Source organism: Neodiprion virginianus, chromosome 7, assembly GCF_021901495.1.
Source record: "Neodiprion virginianus isolate iyNeoVirg1 chromosome 7, iyNeoVirg1.1, whole genome shotgun sequence".
In the NCBI taxonomy this organism is placed as follows: domain Eukaryota; kingdom Metazoa; phylum Arthropoda; class Insecta; order Hymenoptera; family Diprionidae; genus Neodiprion; species Neodiprion virginianus.
In genome coordinates this window covers 5,753,119-5,777,277 of record NC_060883.1, presented here as the reverse complement: position 1 = coordinate 5,777,277, position 24,159 = coordinate 5,753,119, and the positions used below count along the sequence as shown (strand labels likewise).

Sequence of the window (24,159 nt, the reverse complement as noted above, 5' to 3'; positions counted from 1 at the left end):
TTGAGATACCGGAACTTGTTTTTTATTTTTTTTTGTTTTTTTTTTCATTTTGCTGTTGAAAAACTTTTCTCTCAGCCTTTTGCTACGTATGGTGTTATAAATATGTATTCGATCTCACAAACGGATTGCAGCGCTACACGATATGACGCAGGTGGTGAAAACCGCATGTGTACATTCAACGCACATGCTGGATTTATGTGCTTGTGTAAGTATGCACAATTCTCATAAGGAATGCGATTATTATTATTCCGGGGTGTTCAACACATTGAGAGTATTTTTTATTATCTTTACATATCTTCGTACAAACTATATTAATATTATCATTACTATTGTTCTTCTGCTATACGACGTTACCTGTTTAAACTTGTTTTCATCAACTATGTTTGTGGAAATGATCATGCATATTTCTTTTCACTGAAACCGTTTCATTGTCGCTTTGATAAAGTATCCTGAAATAACTTATTTTTCGTTTCTTGCGTTTAATCAAGTAATTCAGTAATGTCAGTTAGCCGTAAGTTAATCGGAAGGCGAGAAATCGTTTCGCTGTAAGTAGCTATGCCTATTCAAAACACGTTTCAGGCTGTATTATGACGGTGTACGAACCAGTCACGTGTTATTCGAATTTCAATATGCGTTTACGATGGTCTTCGACTTGCACAATGTTCAGAAAATATAAGGCGAACAATATTTTCGGAATAAACGTTTCTTAATTCTCCGTTTGCATATTATACTCCGTAGTTTACACTGTTCGACATATTTTTTCGCACTTTGCAAAATATAACTGGAATCATGCGGTATTGGCTTTGACATCAAAAAGTCAAGAACTGAGATCTCGTACATTTTTTGGTTGGTGAACTTTATTTTTTAGTTTAACGAAGAGCCACCTGTACGTGAGAGAGCTGTAATATGTATTGAGCTGCTCTTTTTCCCCCGACCAAGAAAACTCTCCTATCCACAAATGGGTCGATGAAAAAGCTGCAAAACTAAAAAGCCTTACTAAACCCTAGTGGAACGCTTATGAACTAAGAAACGGTTAGCTAACTCACGAGCTTAAAATATAACCATAAACCGACTTAGAAGGGCGTGAAACTTGGCCCTACGTGGTGACACTTCAAATTTGTTTCGAATTCTTTCCCCCACGATAAATTCTCACTCTCCCGAAGTTCGATGTTGTTATACATACTTCGCAACTTGTGTCTCATTCGGTAAAAGAGTTAGATCCTTTAATTTTTTGCATTGAAAGATGACGCGTTAGGTATAAAACCAAACTTCAAATTCATAATTTGTAATGTGTATGCAGTTTTTTCATTTTCATCGAGGATAAAATGAGATATACGAAGCGAATACAACTTTTTGTGACACTTTTTCGATTTCCATGTTTAATGGCAAATCTTCCGGGACGAGGTTTCGATTCTCCTTATCGCAACTACACAAGCTTATTCAAGAACCACGCAGCCTTATTATCTTACACCACATTTTTTGAATATCTCGACTGCACAAATATCTGTCCAAACTGTGAAAACAAGAATCGATATCTTGCGAAGCCAATACAAGCTCAGAAAAAAGTATGACAAGAACAATTAAATATCAATAATTACCATAAAATATTTATTCATGCTAAAAACGACAATCAAATAGTATCATTGAGATTCAGTGACTGAATTATTTATACTTCGATATTACAAAGTACTATTCATTATAATAATTTTTTCAATAAAAAACGTTCAGCCAATTGTACATTCATTTGCAAGTTTTTTCTGGAAAATTTTCCACAAGTTTTGAAAATTGGTATTTTTATAGATTTCGACGTGATCTTTTCGAATTTTCACTTTGACAACTCGTATCTTTGCCGCTCGCGCCGCCATATTGAGAAAATTGTGTCCAAAAACATTTTTTTGACAATATCTTTTTGCCGACTCGCTTTACGATGAAAATAGTTACGTGATTAATTAAACTGGCAAAAATTTCCTATAATTTATATACTAACCGGTTGTTTTTGTTTTTTTTTTTCCTTCCGTTGCGTGTAAATAATTCTGAAATACGAATCCTACGTAAAATAAATTGCCTACGATGGCTCGTTCTACTCATCATCGTTTCAACAATGGCGGAAAGTCTTTCGTCCATGGACTTTGTCGCTCCTGAAATGCAGAAATTGCCAAAATCTCAATACATGTCGACGATCGAGACATTTTTTGATGATTTTTAGGATATAACCAGCTTTCCTAAATTTTGCTACGAAATAGCGACGAACTGCCAAAATTTAAACCGTTCTCCGCCATTTGTTTACTTAATAAACGAAATATGAGGGTGAGTTTGCTCGGTCGGTAAAGGTAAAAGTACTTTACATAGCGTAAATAGCAAGATAAGTTCATACAATTCCAGGTAAGCAGTAAACGAGAGATAGTTGATCGTACCCAAAATTTGCGAAACCACCACAGAAGCTTACAGCTATCTTCAACCTCGTTTCGTCCCGTGGACTAAAATTTCAATATCAACCGAAAATTTACATTGTAATATCGCGAAACGAGGAGCAATTTTTTTTTTTAAATTACCCCTTGTTTGCATTTATTTTCTATTTGTTTAATGCCTATGCCCACATTATTTACGCCTAGAAATGATCAAATTTATGCTAATCGACAGATATTTCGTGTTTCACAATGAATTTTACAAACGCAGATCTTGTTTTCGCTCAACTCTCGCTTGAAGAAGTCGGGCTTGTTATTGAAAATAGCAATTCTTGACTAAAAATATTTATGATAAATAAAGTGTGAAACCTCGACTGCAAAGTGAAAATATAAACTTGCAATACGTTGTATAATTAGAGTTCATGCGTTTGACGTTTGTAAATTGTCACGGAAATAAGAAATGACACATCAATTTGCCATCCAACGTTTTATTTTTTTATTTTTTTTGTTTTTTTTTTTCATCACATTTCTGTATCAACACTCAATTTATCATTAATATTTATCGGCGTGAGAGAAGTTGAAAACGGTGGATTTGAATTCTAGGTATGATAACAGACTCTCTTGTTGACGTGAACCCGATGAACCGCTTCAATAACAATCGCGAGGCAAGCGGTTCAACCAATCACAACAGCGCATAAAATCGGGGGGCCCGAGATTAACTATTCTGCCTGAGAATCGGTAGTACTCGACTGACTATCGCCGAGCAAACTCGCTGGATCTAGATCGCGATAACTTCGTCGAGCAGCCGAGAAGAGGTGACGGCGAAGTTCTCTGGCCTGAAAGCCAGGAGAGTAAATGACTGCGAGATATTGTTAGTTAAGAATTACCATTTTCAAAAACAAGCCCGACTTTACAAACGAAAATCAAAGCGAAGGTAAGATCCGCGTTTGTTGTTGAAGATCACGAAATATCCGTTGGTTAGCATTAATTTGATCAATTTGATTTTTCGTTAAAGAATAAGAAAATTAGTAACAAATGTAGATAATTTAGAAAAAAAAAAAAAAATGACGACGGGAATCGAACCCGCTATCCAGTGCACACTGGACCACCAGCCTACCCGGTGAGCCACGAGCCACGTTTAGTGTTAATGGCACGTTCAAGATATTTGACAACAGATTTTGTCAAAAATTTCTGATCATTGGGTCCAATGGGTTTGAGACATTATTATTCGCATCTTGACACTTCGGTACTATAAGTATGCAAAATTACAAGAATGTCGTTGTCGTATCCTCCCTTTCTTAAACGATTGAAATTTTACTACTGATCTTTAAAAATTATGAGGATCTTGAAGCACGAACGGAGAGGGCAATACAAGCGGTGTAAAATTTTTAAATTTGATATTTAATTTTGGATTTTGCTATGCAAGGAAGCATTACATTACAATATCCTTGAACGAGCTTGTCGTGTAATTACAGTCGAACTTCACTTACAGGTAATGTCGTTTGGTCTTTTAACTGCGTCACCATCCGAAAAATCAAATCCATAGCTTATCTGACCGAATCTTTTTCTCTGTGAAGTATCAAGGCAGTTTTCAGAAAAATTGGAAAGGAAATTCTATCCTCTGATTGGAAATACAAAAGTAATTGGCATATTAAAAAAAGATTCGATATATACTTGGTATAAACATTTTACTTTTGCGACACAATTAATCTGTCGACACCATTTGTGTGAAATTTTTTCGAGGTCATACAGTGTTTTGCTTCAGATTATACAAAAATCGATAAAATAATTTCTCTAAGATTACAAAATAATTTAACCGACAATGTTAGGGAGGCCAAGCGGCAGGTAAAATTCAACTACAGGTCATAAATACCGAGCTAAGTGCTAACTGAATAAAAGGAGAATATATATGGCAGTGAATTGTTTAACTATTCTTTGTTGCAAATTATTATAACTTGTGATACTATTTCGATTATTTGGTGTTGATGAATAACTTGAATTACATATTATTGTGAAAAATTTAATTGAAAAACTTTTTCAGGAAGAGGAACCCGGGTATAAATGAATTATGAATCTCATTAGATCCAAATTTTCTCTCTGTCTAATCTGACCCATCGAAATAGAATTTATAGATCTAAATATATATACAAATTATACGTAGTTCAAGCAAATTAGATGGAGACAAAATTTCAATCTACCTAGATCCATTTATATTTTCAGAGACTGTCTCTGTTGTTGTCTTTTATAAACGTAAATATATCTTGGTGGAAAGTTCAATACCGGATTAACGAAATAGTATAAAAGGTAAACGTTGATAGCGTGGTTTAAAAAAAAAAAACTGGCATAGAGGATAAATCGATCAAGCACGTAATCTTGATTACCCCGCTGGTAAGTTAGATTCCGCTATAACGGATCGTCGATAAAGCGTTCATATTGATTTCTATCTTCAACAAAATCAATCAACGTTGATGCTACTGTTTGGTAAAAATATCAGCATCGTCAATGGAGCGTTTTCTGTCAATTATCCACTTCCATCAAACTCACAAAAATGTCAAATTCTAATTGGGTACAGTTGACACAAAAAAAAACTATAGACGATGCTATTGTTATTGAATGTTAGAAATAATGCTCACTGATTTCTAACAGGATCAAATTTTTTTTTCAAACTATTAGTCCTGCTACGAAATATGTACTGAATGCATTTTAAATAGCAAACTTCACAGCCATTGCGCGAGGATTTACGGTGAAATTAGAAATCTGTGCTTCGAAGACAATTTTCATTCTGTTACTTGGAATCAATCTTGGGGGCAGCCAAGTAAAAATTTTCAAAAATCGATGTAAAAACCACCCTAGTATACACACTGTATTTTTTTCTCCATATCCTATAAACGTATCATGAATCGTTTTAATTTACAACTACTACGATATGCTTATTCAAATATTCAACAGTTTATTACAAAGCCTACGGAACATATCTTCCATGAACCTTATTCGCCGTGATATTTAGGTAAGCTTTACAATAACCTGTTGAATGTAAAATCAGTCCAAACTGGCAGAATCAGACGCAACCAAAACTATGATCTGCTGTTACCACTCGTCAAGGCTCCAAACGTTTCAGGACAGTTGTGTATTTGTAGTTTGACAGTTTAGAACATCGCGCCGACATTGACAATTCGATGTTGACCGTCGGAAATGTGATGCCGTCATCAAGTAAAGTACATATTCATAAGGATCCGCACTTATCGTTAAGTTTTCTACCCTTTCTGGAGAGTCATTATACTTACTGCCAGATCAACATTATTCGATGACATAAGTTAAATACCCGATTCGAGTAACCCACAGCTGATCCCCACCCCTATGAATAGAGTTATAAGTCGGTAAAATATTATTGAAAAACGCTGCCAGGTGTCAAGAATATGTTATAAATGTAAAATCTTCATCTTTACCCGTTTCCGAGTCCAACTAACGGACTGTAAGATGGACCGACGAACTGACACTTTACTCAAACCTTATTTTTGTTGGATTTCTGAAGGCCACGAGACGGTCGAAAGACATGAGAAAACATCATCAAACGAATTTAGATAAATGTATGTACAAAACGTAGGTATCGATTAGCGGTAGCAAATGTAGCATTCGATTTCAGCCAGACGTTTACTTGTTTTATCTAATAACATGCACGTGTTTATCCGTCTATGTTTAAGAAACAAGCAATAACAAGTCCCGAGGTGCTCTTTCGTTGTTTCATCCAAACGGACTGCGTGCATCCCGACTAATAACATTCGCTCGCTATTGACTATTGAGGCGACATATAATAGAATAAACTCGTCAGTAGCGGGATACAATTAGTAAACACGTTTGAAATAACTTTCTTAAATAAACATTACGCTCGCAGGTACATTTCACGCTGTATAATTTTTCTTCCAAGTGTGCGAAATTCAGATGTTTACGAGTGCAAAGATATTTAAACCGTATGCCAGGTGTTGGTGCTTTGTTAACCAGTTTGCGATAACAAACAACTTGTAAAAGAAATTCGCAACGTTGGTAGAAATCGCAAACGGCAAATTAGTCGCCCCTTCATTTGGCTGTTAGGCCATAAACATTGCACTCCGTTTGTTAGCAATGTTTATTGTTAAACCGTCGGAAATATTTTACAATATTTATTAATTATCTGCATACATTTAAACTAATTCTGACCCAATCGATATCGCTAGTAATTTTACGCCTCGGTCAGTGGTGCCAACGCAACGGTGCTCGTCAAAAACCATAGATTGTAAAATTACTAGGAATATCGAATGGTTCAGAATCAATCTAAATGTATTGATAGTCAATTTTTACCCATTGATAATTCCATTTGACCGGTAACGTAGTATTTGCATAGTAATATGTTCCAGAATTAATATAATACACTTGAGCCAATTATTTTCATTTACATTTATAACTGATACCGTATAACGAACATGACGATTGGTAAATTTGAATGAAGCTTTAACGTCAATTTATTGTTGCACAAGCGTTAAATTTTCGCAACAGTTGCAAGAAAATATAGCAACAGTGATCGTAATGAGAAAGAATAGTAACGGATACTAGAGTTTCCGGTAACAGCTAGAAAACTAATTTTCATTTTCTACCTAAAACTGTATTTTTTGATTGTTGTAAAAAATGAAAATAGTTAAGGACTTAGCGGTAACCGGAACTAAAAATTTCTCTCAATGTGGCTTCTTTTCCAGTTTCCCGTTTCCAGAGAGCCATACTCCATGTCTCTTTACTCAGGTGTGGTAGACAAGGTGCTAGGCTAGGTAACAACTTATCCTAGTTATGGAGCTTCGGTTGATCGAACATGTCTGTAATTATTACGTAGTTGTCGCATCGAGCGAAGCTCAGTCAACTGTATTGATTGCAATCAAGTGGATGATGGCTTCACCTCGCCACCTAACACCAGCCTCCAGCCATCTTGCAATTTCGCAATCGGCCTTAGCTACCTGCTTTGCTTCCGCGTCTCGAGCTCATTAACGAAGAATTTTCGGCCTCTGCCGAAGACGAGACTCCAATATTCTATTTAACCAATTTTTTTTTCCACCCGAAATTCCATGGTGTCTAGTAAAAAACCCGTCACAAATTCAAGGCCATTTTCAGGTTATTAAAAAACATTAAAAATGGGATATTTTCAGGACACGAGAAAATTTACAGGATTGCTTCCAGGACTTTTGAAGGATAAGAAAAATTCATGGACATTTACAGGACCACCGGGCACCAGAAATTCTCACCTTGTTCTAAAACATTCAAATAACTTATTCATTTTCTGTCTTATTTCAATCACTTACCGGCTATACTTGTATTTTTATACACTGAACTTTCTTTGATTCGAAATTTTTCCGGCCATTGGTTCATCGCAACAAAATTATATCGCGGTGCGAATGACAAAAGGGCTTAGACGCGTTTTGTACCCTTTTGGCTTTATTGTTAGAGAGTTACCGGAGAAACGATAGATCGAAGCTGCCGATTAATAGATAAATGGTACAGCGCTAGTTCTCCTTTTAAAAAGTTTGTCTTACTGTCTTCCAGAGCAAGGAGGAAGCGGTATGAATATGTCCCGATTTCTAAGTAACAAGAGCTCTACCAAGTTATCCCTGTAACCGTAATTCGCGTTGCATAAGCAGCTTACAATCCAAGACATACCAAGTGCGAGCAATAAAACCGAGTCTTTTACCACGGTATTCACTTCTCGACTCCAGAATTGCATAAAAGTCTTGTCAGACAGGTGAATTATATGCGCCCATGGAGCCCATGGTGTGACTCTATTAGCAACGCCACCCTGTGTTATATATTTCATTTGCGAAATTCAGAGTTGCGAGAGAGTTAGCTTTATGAAAGACTGAATAGGCGATTGTATGGATAGATGTTGCGTTGTTAAACCACCCTCCTAAAGCTGCTTATCACCCTTTCAAACTTGCTCTGAGTATTCCGTCTGTCAAATCAGAGTTGAATTGAAAACACTCGCTAATAGTGCTCTATAGTCAAACCTTCAATGGTCTGATGTATTTATTCTGGTAACTTTTACCGAAATTTTTATTATGAGCGGTAATAACTTTTCTGACCTAATTCGAAAGGTTTTGACGCTTGTATAAATTGACCACGGTTAAACAAGGGAAGCTTCTCTTCGTAAGTGTCAGCACGTTCTGTGAGATAGCGTTCAGAATTTTTTCGTTACTCCACCGCAGAATTTGACGAAAAATTATCTTGCACTAGAGTTCAGAGATAATTAGATATTTTAATATCCTGGTAGAAGATGACAGAGAAATCGAGTTGTAGACGAAAGCCGATTGAATCTTAAAAAATTGGAGTTCAGCTGAGCTTATTCGTGAATTTCCCGAGATCGAGATGTCATGAAAGGTGTGAAAATTTAACGATATTCAAACAGTTCTTTGAACGATACCTGTTTTACTGAATTTTATCTAGTTACTATAACAAACGAAATTTTTCTTGGTGTAGAGAAGAGCTATTGGTAGAGTTTGCTTGATACGATATTTGGACAGTGGGCAGCAACGCTGAAAAATTAATACTTATACAATGTACGAAAGCAGTTGTTTGCTTGTACAAGACTTATTGAATATTTCTTCAAAATTTGCACAATTGTTTGTTAAACAATACTTGTCCAGGTATATGCGCCGCAATTCGCTATGAAACAATAAACATTAAGAATTCTTTGTTTTTATCACTCGTTTCTCAGGTATTTTAATAATTACGATAGAACAATTATTTTTATTCATTACAACTCTGCTTCTACGATATGAAAATAAATTGGAACAGCTTTAGAAGCTATCGATTCTTTTATTAATTTCATTACGAGATAATCGTTCACAAATCAGCTCACAAATATATGATAATTTGATAAACACTCGACGTAAAACTATAATCTAATAAAATCAACGGTATTATAGGTATCGATTTTTGACCGACCAACCTTCTTGAAGAGAGAATATGCGCCTGGTAAATATTGTTTCTAGACTACGCCAAGAATCGCGTTCAATCATCGCGAGTTTAAACGTTCTCCACAGTTATAATCTAACATTCGGTTAGCACAAGAAGAGCTGATGAATGGAGCATAAGTACCTATATAAAAGTTTCTGTATTTCTACCGCTCCTAATTTGCCGTTGAACAAAGGCTTCGTCTTTGCTAACGAAAGCGGCTGGTTATCCTGACGCAATAAAAGTATAAGAAATCATGATGAGGTGCAGGGGTAAGATAAAACGAACAAAAATCGCTGCAAGCGCGCGCCGTTTTAAAGCTTTGCCAGACGACTAGGTAAATTCATCAGCTCTTCCTTGTGCGGTTAACCAAATTATTTCAAGCTGCTTTTAAGAGTTCAATTAGGCACGCTCTGTTGGCTTCTCGGTGGAATTACACATAACGAAAGTATAATAGCTGGGGCCCGGTAACTATTAAAAAAAACTTTCCTTAGGATCGCTGCCGAGATACCTTCAGGATTCATTGTTATACTATCGCAACGAGCTGCAGGTTAATATTCTCATCTGTCTAGTATTTCGCGGATACAAAGGCTTGCAGTTTTACAACGGAGAAATTTTATTTCAGACCTATTCAAACGGTAATCTTAACAGTCTCTCGTAAAATATTGTATGGATTCTACTTTGCGACGGAAAGTGTTGTCTCCCGAATTTTTATTTAGTTATTTATTCATTTGGTTCGTTACGAGAAGTCTTATTAATTTATCGTAAGGTGAATTGGTGATTTGTTTAAGATGTTTCCATTTTAGTTTTGTGAATTTCTGAAATCTCCAGATGGTTAAATCCTGGTATTCGGTTATCTGGAAGACTTTTTCATTTTAGATAAACTGAAGTTGCCAGAATCTCTCTAATGAACTTTTACAACAGAGGTGGAACGACTTAAATTGAATAATGAATTCAAATAAACTTTTCCAGTGCACTTGACGATACCAGCGAAATGAAATGCGTAAATAACTTTATTTATTATTCACAAAACGTCTCAATTTCTACAAAATCTTTTACCGAATGTCTTCTCCTCCCTTTTCACAACAATCCCGTGAAAAGAGCGTTGTTTATTAAACTTGAACTTATTTTCTACCAATCAAACATTTACAAATAACTCTAAATTAACTTCGAACTAATTTACAAACTATAAACTAATGAACAAATAATTATTACTAGTAGTTATCTTATCGTATTCTAAACAGATTGATTTATTAATAATACACATAAACGTTCAAGTAATAAGTCAAGACGATCCGTATATTTTAATTATAAATTGTTATCTAGGATTCACGCTAAATCTTTTTCATCTAAACTATTTATTCATTCATCCACCTTTCATCCAGACATATGCGAGTACATATATCATTTCTTAGGTGTACGGACGGTGTCTTGAAATACTTTTGTTGATTAAATTTAAATAGTTTAAAATGGTATTCCGATTTTTCTGTGCGACCTATCTGGACTTATTTTACAAAATTAGTCTCTATCGATTATTCACTTACAATTTCACGCATTACCCCAAATATTTGAACTTATCTTCAATATTCGGTGAAGTTTGATATAACCGTTGTATATGGCTTCTCTTCGTCGTTATAACGGAATCTCACGTTTTCGCCTTCGATATAGATCTTGAATAACGTTCTCCGTCTTGAATTGTTCGCCGTTGTCGATACCGAAATTCTGATCATTGTATCTTCGGCGTGATCTTTACTTCTTCGAGATAAGTTCTGAGCCCAAAAATTTATAATAATTGAGTTGTTCTCTGCTGAATCGATTATTCAGAGGCTATAGTAAAGCTCGTTGTATTCGTATTTGATGCTTTATTTCCGTTAAGTGAGTGATTGATAATTTGTATTTAAGGACAAGCCTTAAGGTCATGTGGCGGTTCTACCTTTACCGACCGAGCAAACTCACCCTTTTTCTTCATGTATTAAATGAACGAATGAACGGAAAGGGTTCTAATTTTGACGACATATCGCTCTTTCGTAACGGAATTCAAGAAAGTCACTCACATCCACATATAGAACATTGAATTCTGATATGAGATACGTACTCGTTACGATATTTTACCTGTAGAAATGAAACAACCTGAGAACGAATTGACTAAACAATAAATGCAAATATATGCGCAGCTTATATCGGAATATTGGAGGCTCTGGGATAATTGCTGTTAGCCGCGGCAGCAATGAAATGAAATCAATTAGCGAGGACGCGTGAAAAACGAATAAAGTATAAACGCCAAATTTACTCCTGTATTTATTCGTAGAAGCCTTAACGAAAAGTCGTCAACATTCTCACCTTCAAAGTGAACCTCATTTTATATTCGTTTTCACCTTACTGCCATGGAAATTCAATCTCCCCTTTGCATCTTCCGCATCCTCAAAATTTGTTTTTTTTTTTTACTTTCGTATAATTGCATTTGTTAGCAGCTGAGACATGAAATGCTTCGCCACTTGAAATTACAAATCCATCTTGAGAGGAACCTTTCGTCATTTGCATTTTATACTTTCCAGAGGATCAGAGTCTCGACATTTTTGATCCCCGATGAAAAATTGGGTCACATGCCGTATTTGCATCAGTTACATCAATCATTTTTCGATATCGTGATGAGTGTAAATAACCCTGAAAAAATGTATCAGCTTATCGAGATAAAGTGAAGAAGCGTACTGAATCAGACAGCTCCACCGGAAAGTTAGGTGGTAGACCTTATTGAAAAATATCCTCAGGACGTCAAAGCCTGGTCATCGCCGTTATTTTATCCCTACATAACCTTAGATTTCAATTTTAATGGAGGCAAATCGTAATTCTTGAGGTTTCTTGAGGTTTCAAATTTCAATGAAGTATGGAAAAAGGAATAAGATTTCTTTTCAGAGGGTTTATTTAACATATATTGAAGTACATAAAAAAAAAAAATTTCATTTTCAATTTGATGCAAAATGGCGGTGACAGAGCAAATCTTTGAAATGTCCTTTTTTCAAAACTCCTTTACGGAAGAACGGATTTCTCGTAAACTACTAGCTACTGTAAGCTACTGTAAGCTACTGTAAGCTACTGTAAAAATTTCAAATCGATCCATGCAACGGTGTTCAAGTAATTTGTCCTTCCAGTTTGACGAAAGTGTTTACGAGAAAAATACGTTCAAAGTTTTACGAGCACTCAACGCGCGTTCCTAGACACTGTGGCAAAATCGAGAATTGAATCTTTTAAAAAAAAAATTTTCACCACAGGACCAACTGGATATTGTTTTAATGATCGTAAAATATTGTTTACGCAAAAAAGGAGAGTATTTTGCCCCTTAAACGTAATAAATAATATGCTTATTCTACCATCCACACGTGAAAAAACACCGTCAACGGTCGGCTATCAGCTTGGCTGTATTAGTTTGATTTTTTCCCACCAGATGACGCATCGAAAAGTGACAATCCCAACAGGCGTGACGGTAGACTGCAGATTGATTCAAGATTGACGACCTCACCTGGATGCTCCGGCAGACGTATCTCCAGAGACACCGGGACCACTCGAATTCACCTGTCCAATGGTTCTCCCGTACGATGGACGGATACGCAGGAAGGACCATTACTCGAAACCCGTGGTGCGTAGATTTATAGAGCGTACGACGGTGCAGGTAATAAAATCTGGTATGTCGGACAGCTCAGGTCGGTACGTAAGCCAGTCCCGTGGCAAATTTTTACGCCGTATGACGTATGATGATAAAGAAGAACAACGGCGGGATGAATCCCGAATGATCCAGGGAAAAACGCAATGGACTATACGGACCGGGTTAACATACGGCTCAAATGTACAATCGTGGACAATGAATCTGAGACGGCTAATTTTTTACACTAGACAGTTATGTTGGTAACACAGAGAAACCTACAGCACCATAGTCAGCCGAGCGCGAAACAAACTCAATCTCAATAAACGTAATATGACCCATGACCGTCAATCTAACCTTAGAATTGACGTGTAAATCCGACAATTCATTATCCCCGCGGTATTCTAAGGTTAGATTCGACGGTCATGGGTTATGTTACGTTTATTGAGATCGAGTTTTTTTGCGCTCGGCCGACTGTGGCGATGCAGGTTTCTCCGTGTTGCCAACATAACTGTCTAGTGTAAAAAAATTAGCCGTCTCACAAATTCATTGTCCCCGAGTGTACGTCATGCTGCTGCAGTGAATACTCCGATGCTTTCCGAAGAAACGTTGGATTGTGGCCGGAAAAGCAATCCCGCAAGTGAAACTGTACTTCGTATTATATCTTTAGCCACATACGTATAAAGTACCGGTCACGTATGTAATATCTCAAGTTTCAACATAAAGAGGACTTATATGAGATAAACCCAAAAGATGGTGTAAGGCGATTGCAACGAAGATATATATCAACCTTAGCGAACAATAGACTTGTACGAAGTTAAACTGAAGTAAAGTTCACTAACTATAACCGTGCCTCGTGCCGTAGAAATACAATGGAAACTGGTAAAGTGTGTCTGCCCGGTTTCAAGAGCGCATCAATAACGAGGCACGTGACTCTGGCTGCAAAGTACCAATCGTATTGGATACACACATGTGTGTCAAGTAGGACGGTTCAGGAAAAGACTTTTTTTACATTTCTCTCTTCTCGGAGATTCTTGTAGTTTTCGATAAAAAATAGCTCACTCGAAAGGACTGGGCTGAGAATTTCTAATAAAGGCTATTTTCGGGAATTTCAAAATTGAGATCCCTAAAGTACTTCGGTGATTATTTTTCGTATGACGAAACAAAAGTTTTTGTCAAACCTGACATGCGTGTGACTTTCTTTAGTACGTGAGATTCATTTTACAGTAAAAATATTTTGGCAAACCAATAAAGGATTTTCCTGGAATTCTGGAAAAAAAAATTATAATTTGACGAGGCAGTATTTAATATTGGGTCAGATTCTTCCGGTTTCGCGTGAGCTCTTGTCCACTGTAAAGTAACAATACAAATAAAGAACAATGAAATATTTTAATACTTGAAAGTTGAAAAAATTAACTTTTACGAGTTTCAAAACACATTTTTCGGTACTAAAAAAAATCGCACGCATCTAAGGTTTTACAAAAACTTTTGTTTCGTCGTACAAAACATAGCCACCGAAGGCTTTAAGGATATCTCAATTTTGAAATGCCCCCAAAATAGTCTTATTTCGAAAATTCAACGTCGTCGAGGCAGTAGTATAAATAATTTTCAGCCCAGTCCATTCACGTGAGCTATTTTTTGGTGAAAGAGTGAAAGAATCTCGTAGAATAGCTAATCTAAAAAAAAAATCCTTTCTAACCGCCCTAGTGTCAAGTCATCGTAAAGATTTTTAACCCTTCCTCTGCGCACCTCCGCCACGACCTGTTAACTGCACATGAGGTCAATCTGACCCCGGATGATATTCGGTTTCGAATATCTCAGCAACGGAGAGAGGATTCGTCATTTAATTTTTCATTGTACCCCAGCAGCTCATATGCACCGAAAAAAAAGTTGAGATACTTTTTGCAGTAAAGCGAATCAACTTTAAGCCTGTGCAGTCATACTTGTAAAAATCAAAAATATTACCGTCGGAAAACATGCTTGAAGTTGACCCCACCGTTCAGCGCTATTCAAGTACAAAGAAAAATTTTGGCTCAAAATGACCTCGTGTGAAAACAAAGGGTTAATACTGGAACAGCATGCGGAACGGAATGGTCCCAAGTGTATGCTTCAAAAATGAACACCCTACCATTATTTACTACATATCCGAAACGACCGCGGTCCTTATTCATCGTTTACAGTATGAGAGTAGCACCACTTGTCAACCAAAACGGCGGTCATTTCAAATTGTTCTGCACTGTGTTCGCTGTGTCTTCCAAAGTGCTGCAAATGAACACTTACTGTTCACTGTCCGTAATTTAGCATAGTTTTGCGAGATGTCTTCAGTAGATGGTTCGTATCTATTACCCATACGCATAAGATTTTATTAGGTGTGTGTGTGTATTTTGAGATCGGTACCCTAGCGCCAACTTTTACGGTTCACTGTAAACTCTGCATTTTACCGCCCTCTCTATATGCTGAAAAGGCTGGTACATTACCTTTTGGCGTGTTCGTACGTCGGTGTGTTTTGGTACGGCACCAGTGAAATCCGTGAACGTACCAACCCAGCCTACTTTGTCACGGATTCGACCATAAAGTTTTCATTAGGATTGGATTAGACTTTGGAAACAGCCCAGCAACTTGCTTTCGCTAAGTTGTTATGGTTTGCTTCATCATTGAAGCGTGATTTTGTTTTACAGGACTAACCTTCGTTGGTCAGTAAAATACTAGTTTTTTTTTTAACCCTTTGTGGCACAGCGTCTCGTATATGAGATAACTTTTTTGAATCGGTTATTCAAGATTTTCTATTCAATTTTTGAAATATCGATGGATATTTTTATTTTTTTTCACGTAATTGGACTTCTGAAATGTCAATGCTGACATTTTGAGAGGGATTATGATGATGATTATGATGAAACATTATTATACTACTCTATTCCGTTAAAAATTACATAACATTTTCGATCGCAAATTATACGTAATCGCATATTTACAAGGTGCTGAAACGTGATGGTGCGAGAGGAGATGGATGTACGTACGTTATGTTGAAATTTGTACAAATTCGTACCGATTCACCCGCAGGCTGGGATGAGTATTTCGCATGCATGAAAGTGTGTGAGTTAATACCAGGCACAGCGTGTGTTAAGTCATAATAAATCCAGGGCTCCTCTGGGACTTGGACCTGTTTAATGTCATCCCTGTTATTCGCGTCAACCAGTCCCTAATCCCAAGGGAAATTGTAATACGTCATCGCACGTTGGAGTATCCGGCAATCTCAATTATCCACCGGTAAATTTTGAAATTTATTCAATGCAGGACCTTCTTCTTCATTTAATACAGTATCACGAGTTGCGAGAAGGTATGAAAATCACACTTTCGATACGATATAAAATGAAATGGCGTTATTCAAGGTACATTTTAATCTTTCAAAGGCAATTAGTGGCACAACGATGGTATTCGGTGTTATTAAGTTCACCTTTGTTCACAGTTTACAATTGTTTACGTATTATTCCGGAGAAATTTACTAACAAACCTGACGATGTGGCTGCACCTAATCAATTAACGTTTCATCCCGAGCTCGAGAGTGCTAATCACCTTTGGACATTGGCTCCATGTCAGACGGTTTTAAGTTTATGTAGTACTCCTACCTTTACCGACCGAGCAAACTCACCCTTTTTTTTCATATATCAAATAAACAAACGAATATAAGAAGAAAAAGGGTAAGTTTGCTCAGTCGGCAAAGGTAGGAGTACTAGATGATCTTAAGTCATCTTAGGATAATTTTCTTTGCATTTGTGACTAATTCATACCGTATCAAATCTGTGCGAAAAATTTAGAACCGAATTTTATTCGAAATTACAATTTGAAATTGTCGATTCAGATGGTTCGATTTCTAATTGACGCCAATTGTCGTTCTCATCTTGATTAGTAAACGACGGAGGCTTGCGGTGCAAAATTTCTATGAACTATGTGTAGAGTGGTCTGAAATGGTGTTGCTTTTAACACCAGATTTCTTACACAGTGTTTACCTTTTATTACATCGGCGATGTGTAAACACAACCCTGTGTCTACTTACTGAGAACGTACGCGGGTTAAGCATATGTTATATCAAGTGAAACAACATATCCCGTATACACGCGTGATACGTGTTCAAACAGGTAGTGTATTTACTTATATATTTACATACAGGTTCTGCAAATATCCCCCTACGTGTATCACGAATACAGATATATTTGAGTTGTCGCCATTGTTTGTGACTGAATATCTTGTGAGTAAATATAGCAATGTGCGACATGATTTCAATATCTGGAGAAATTTTTATCCACGCGGACAGTGTTAACAATCAAAAGAGTCACCCGAAATACGAACGACGAGAGAGGTTTTAGACTGCGCACAGGGAAACCTATTTTTGTTAATACGTGATTCTTTCTCGTTAATTCTTATAGTCCAACTATATATACAGCACCCATTCTTTTGAGTTTTACAATTCAAGCCTTCAATTCGTAGGGCGTGAACATTAACATTTTTTTTTATTATACCATGTATTCAGCAATAGAAACAGTGGATTTTGTTCCTTTAAGATATTTTGCACTATAATTCAATCAAATATTTATAATTGAAATAAATTAAGCATTGTGATATCTTTAGGTAAAAATTGATACACCCGTAACATCTACGATTCCCAACTGTGTTCGTACTATAGAAATAATCAAACTTGGAGCTCGTATTGAGGAACCACAAACGTCAACATAAAGTCGTGACGGTAGCAGTGATTTCCAACACGCATAATTGAACTGTTTTTCTGATGAGTAAATGGAACAATGGCCGAATAAAAAAGATTCAACAAAATCCTACGAACTTGTAAACGCGGAAGATAGGAGCGGAACACAAAGGCTTCAGGTCGTTAATTGAGCTACACTCACAATATACAGGAACGTCGGTTTCAAAGCAAAACTAACGATCAAAATTATTGCTCAGTGATGCAATGTCGGTATAATAAACAACCGTCCAAAGCAATACGAAATTGCAGATAGCGCGCGGTTGCCCAGCATAAAAGCAGCTATTATTCGCACACTGACCATTCAGCGATATGTTTCTACTGCGTTTGCTGAAGTGCCTCAAAAACAATTCGGTTCATGTCGTGTTGTTCGGAATACCGATTCAATTTCGAGTTATTCCAAAGCGAAACCCTGTCCCTATAAAATTGGCATGACATCAGATCCAGAGTTGTAACTATCCATCGTAGTTGACAACAGAGTATAAGTACAAGAATAATTAAAAAGTACACGAGTATATGTATAACTAAAAATTTACTAACGAAATGAAGGGAATCCTGATGAAAATTGACCTAATTATTCGAACTGGATGTTTGATGCAATATTTAATTGCCTCAACGAGTCTGCGTCAATTTCAATAACTTTTTTTAAAACTTGCACCGGTATAAGCAAGGCTCTTTCGTTTTTATGCGTGAATGAATGTTCATATTATACGCCGAAGCTTTTCACTGGCAAAACGCCAATTTACACTTGACACGAATCTCGAGCAATACGACAAAATAATTGGGCCAACAGATTCAAACGTACCGCAGCTTTATTTATCTTTCTTATATTCATCGGGCACCGAGCATCAAAGCGTTAAAAAACGCACCAACGGGAACGATTGGTATAACGAATAAAACGCTGCAACGCTCGTTGGAAAAAAGGGTCGGTACTAGTCATGGCGGAGGGTTGGCAAAAATGCAAGGAAAATCATGAATAATGCAGTTGTCAGAGCCGAAGCACCGGCAACGTGCCGCGTATTCCTAAAACTATTTTTCTACTATTTAAAAAAAATCAGAAATTTTTATTCTGCTAATTCGAATGCATCTTTTGTACGTGCATGTATGTACAAGGTGTTTTCGAGCAAACGCTGTAGTATGTCGCGTTGCCTACCACTGAAGGGCACAAATATCGATAAGACAGACCTACCGACTTATCGGTGGGTAACTCAGTCAGTATTGCGTTCAAAGTCCTTATAAGTGAGCTGCAACGACTTGGCTAACTACCGACAACTCGGTACGTCTGTTTTACCGATAATTGTGCCCCTCAATGGTAGGCAACTAAGCATGTAATCTGCTGCAGCGCTTACTCGGAAACACGCTGTATTTTATTAGCGGGTTCGCCGAGCGATGGTTTTCATAAAATAGTTACAAATGTAGGTTAATGATTATAGTTTCGCCAATTTATTAAAAATAGTTTTTACTACGGTTATTACCATTTGGTTTTTGTTGTCATATCCCTCAAGCTTCAAGTTTTAACGATGAGTTTCGTGTACTTGAAAGTACACTGACAGTGCATTAAACGTGTTATCTCATAATTTAATTGAACTTTTTGACCACCAATTGAAAATATCGCAATCATTATAGGCAAAATACTTGTTTGCGTATAATAACTCGATTGCGGTAATCGTTGACCGTTGTTTCAGTTTCACATTCAGCAAAATTGTGTATAAATCACGATTCTACGCGAATTCCCAACGGTGGTGCTCCAGTTCTCTGATGGGTTTTGCGGATTCCCGATCAAAGGCAAACGACAGTGCATAGTCACGGTACCCACTCCGCGTACGTCACGAGGAATTACGCACACAATTACTTGATTACATCCCCTTTCGACCCGTCATTGAACCAGACTGTCCTCTGCTTCCCCCAGAGATTAACGCTACAAATCGAACCTCGCGACAATGAAACAGCTCGGCAATGCCGATTTGCAAAACATTGACCAAAATCTGTGAAAATCTGGCGGTACTAACTTCCTGATTAATTTACGAGTATCTTCTCACAGTTAAAAAGTCAGAGAAAGAAAAAACCCCGTTTAAAAGGTCTCTGGTAATGGTTTTTTTTTTACCAATGATGGTGAATATGAATTAAAAAACATTACCACCGTATGATGGAAATAATGCTGAGCAAATTTGAATAACACAAGCTAAGAGGCAAAGAAATTGAAAAAAGGTGCTATCATATTACAGTGTTCAAAATGGTTGAAATCTTGTTATTTCTTATCCGATCCCAAGGTCTTAGGGCTTATTTTATACACCACAGAGAATTCCAAAGATCATTTGAAAAAATTTGTACTCCTAGTTCTCTCCGGAGTGAATAATAATATATTCATTGATATAAGTACGGTACAACAGACGTTCATCAGTAATTGCATTTGCGAATTATAATTATATACTATAATGTAAGAATTCTCAAATACCTTTGGGAGAAATTTGTGAGGATTTGATCAGCAAGCAAAATGAGCCTAAAGACGGTATAATCGATCCAAAAACAGCAGAGTGAAATGATTTTTAACGTTTCAATTCCACAAAATTTTCTAAAACTGTTAGATATCTCAGCTTGTGTTATTCAAATTTTCTTAAATTTAATTCTACTAGATGCTAGCAAAGTTGTTTCGTTGGTGTTCCCGAATGAAGATTTTTTTAAACGGTTCTCTCTCTTTTTCTAACTTTTATTTAGTTGCTCAAAGAACCGTGTAAAGTGGTGAAGTTTGAAATTTGCACCCCTGAAGAACTGAGACGTTTTTATTTATCCATACGATTTTCACATGACCTCAGACGAACCGAATCGTAGCCGGAGGTAGCAAAGGTCAAGTAGAAAATAAGTGAGAAAGTCGAAAAGCAGCAAGACCGCAGTAATCTACAAGGACAAAGTGCGCGACAGGAACGAAGCAGCAGCTTTCCCAAAGGACCGATGGACGACGGACAGTGGATCGTCAGGATAGCGGAGACTTCACCTCCTGGCGTACAAGAGCTGCAGGTAATCGATGTGAACCCCAAATGCCGAGGAAGACCGAACCACGTCCAAGTCCCAGGGGTTGGCCAGAGCAGGAGTATCCGGATTTATAGTCGCCCCAGGAGCACAGAAAACAGGAATGGTGACTATACGTGTGGATGAGTCTAGCTACGGGGGCAGTCTGCAGACCATATGGAGCCCTTTGACCTTCCGTCATCTATCTCTGTGCACGGATACGTTAGACTGTTTCAGATGAGGGCAATATTTTACTTCATTTTTCTGCTGGATCAAGGTCTAAACGTTACCACGGTAGTATTTGCCGAACTGAAAATGCTCCGAAAGTATATTATAGGTTTTTCAACTCAAGTTTGTAAGAGGTAAGACTATTTCCTATTTAAATAACATTGAAAAACGTAGACTAATTCCAGTTTCTTCACGGTATTTTTTATAATAATGATGTTAAGAATAAACGGGTTCTTTTAAAACAATATGTTACGTGTCGTTTGTTGAAATGAGAAAAATTCACACTCCATACATCACAAAACTTACGATGGTCAAAAAGACGTCTAAAGGATGTGTTACGCGCCATTTTCTGACGTCTAAAAATATCTTCATGCCTAAAAGATGTCCTGGGGGCCTTATAGATCTCAGAAAACGGCGCATAACACACCCTTTAGATGTCTTTGTGACGACTTTAAGTCTTGTACTGTCTCGGACGCTCTGAAACACCTCTTAGACTTGAGCTAGAAATTCTAGAGGTATTTCGGACGGTTAAAGTGCGCGATAAATGTATTTCATGAGGCAAGATGGTCGTAATTATTAACTGAAGTAACACCAAAAAAAGGTACTGTGGTTAACCAAGAGCTGAAAATTGTATAAGCACAGCGGTATTGCGTAGAGTGAATGCATTGTCATAAATTTTAATGAATTGCAAGCATCTATAAAGAGCAATGCCTCGCTCTGAAGACTTCAAATTTGCTTTTGCCGACTCTTATCAGTCGTTATTTATATTCTACATAATAGATACATAAACGATTCGATGATAAAAAATCGAATAGTAACAGGATTTAATGAAAATTTTCCCCAATACTGTGAGTGTGTGTATGTAAAAAATCTAGAGAGTACGATGTGCTCGTCATCGTGAAGCAATCTGAACAATAAACGTGAACGCCACATTTGCTGAGCGCCTGCAGCATGCAACTCAAGATACACGCTTGCATAGCTGTGTGTCTAACTGCAGGAGTAAATGACTGTAGTAAAACGTTGAATCGATGAAACAAACTCGTTCCCAGCACCGTGGTAAAACATTTATGTTAGAAAGCCAGAGATTGATAATAAAAACTTGTTTTAAGTATGCCGGACATCAATATGTATCTGCAACTGATCTTGACGTTAAATTGACAAAATAGCACGGTAAACTGACTTGAATTACGATAGGAGGGCGAAACGCTAAGTAAATGAAACGCCTGAGGTTATTTCTGTTAATTCGGTAAAGGTAGTTCTATGGCAATTCGGTGTAAGTTGGGAGTAGACACAGGTGTAGGTACGGTATACATGACACGGCCTCGGGTTTGTGTAGATAGGGATGAATACGCCCTTACTGTCTGTTTCCTGTTGAATTACGGATTGAACCACACCGCTTTTGATTAAACTACCGTGTAGCTCTATAGTAACACATTCTATTGGCTATGCCGGATACAAGGAGACCCATAATAAGATCATTGTATCCAGTGAAACACAACGATGTGTTTCCACCGAATTATAATGGTTTATTTAATGAGAAAATTGAGGTTGCGTTTGACACTCTTTTCAATGACACGTGGAGAGTGGAGGTATGGAGTAATATCTCATACGGGTTTTCAACTGAAAAAGTGTCCGTTGAAAAACAGGAAACAGTGGTTCAGCAATAAGGGAGACAATCTGACTCTTAGCAATCAGAGTACAATCGGGTTTAATCTGATTGGCCCTTTGTGGAACTTTTCCTGCAGCAACGCCATCTTAAATTCCCCAGGTGAAAATTTCTGCTACTACGAATTTTTACAGAAATTGTAACACTTGGCATTGTTTGGTAAAAAAAATTGTAAACATGCATAATTTTTTCTAAAGAATTGTTAATTTTCGTTGAAATTTGTAGTATCTTGTACAAATTTTCATAAAAAAAACTATCCATATTTGCTATTTTCTACGAAATGTCCGAATTTCCCTAAAAATTGGATCCCTCTACTTTACGGACACTTTCTACAGACGGAGATAGTCCTCCTTACCTCTATCCTCCATACAATGACAAGTGCTCAGAGTATACTTGTACCCGGATTTGGCTATAATTAGGAGTCCCCGTGAGGCGCATTACGGAAATCACCCGGTATATCTATACGGTACAAGAAACTCCCAAAATCGGGAATTCTGCAAATTGGTTTTGCTATTGGTGAATGGCGCATTGTAGGAAACAGCCACCTCCTTATCTGCAGTTCAGACACCGACACATACATACCTGTACATTATATATAGGTACTGTACACGCATATACGTATACATACACGCGTATACAGGGAGATGCAAAGGAGGTATTTAACCGACCAGGGTCTGAGGGTCATGAATGGTGTTGATTGCTTGCCCGACTAATGCATAATTATCGTGCCACAGGCACTGCTGGTGCTGATCTGCCACTTGAATGGATCGCGTGGACCTTAGAATTCGACTCAGCGAGCTCCTTCCACTGATTATGATTAGTCGATCGAAGTTTTCGACACTCCCACCCTTAGGGTCTCGGATCGTCTGTTTCTCAATGAATGTCGGGATACTCGAGAGGTAATTCTGACGGTAAAGATTGCCTGCTTTGAAGTGTAGACGAAATGATATACCGAGCAAGCATTTACGATCAAATATAAACGTATTACGAAGAGTCACATGTCGTCACATATTTTTGCAAACTACGATCTGTATCAGACACATGTTTTATCATGTGTGTATTTTGTAAATGTTTCAAAAGAGTGTTCACGGTTCAATTTCCCCAAACTGATTTCTCACATTCATTTTTTCGCTGCGACGTAAATTCAAACCCGATACGATTAATAAAAAACTAGGCTTCACTCATCTGATATTTTGCAAACACGTTTTAATTCTACGTGAAAAAATTTGAAAATTATACCCCATTTTATGGTTAATAAGTTTTTATCGTTTACATGTACACATAATTGGCATTCTCGAATTCATCGTCTCCAGTTTCAAACAACTTTATTATACTTTTCGAAATCCGCACATCGTTTCAGTTGAATACAAGCGCATTACAGTTCATTAATGAGAAAACTCGTGAGAATATTTCCATACTCACAAAAAAGCAATAACAATAATAATAATAATCAATTCCGTAATCGCATGTCATATTTTCTCCAAATTCCTAAATC

At 37.1% G+C, this 24,159-nt stretch overlaps 1 protein-coding gene across 2 annotated transcripts in view; it reads left to right on the top strand.

Moving 5' to 3' along the window:
• Nucleotides 1–24,159, top strand: part of LOC124308771 (zinc finger protein 2-like) — a 91,730-nt gene that overhangs the window by 44,144 nt on the left and 23,427 nt on the right. The window contains exons 1-2 of one of the 2 annotated variants that reach the window (XM_046771803.1): nucleotides 3,171–3,339; nucleotides 12,814–13,038. The gene's annotated coding sequence lies outside the window, so the exon portion shown is untranslated. Of the gene's footprint in view, nucleotides 1–3,170; nucleotides 3,340–12,813; nucleotides 13,039–24,159 lie in introns of those variants that run through there. The other variant, XM_046771804.1, reaches the window with a different exon arrangement.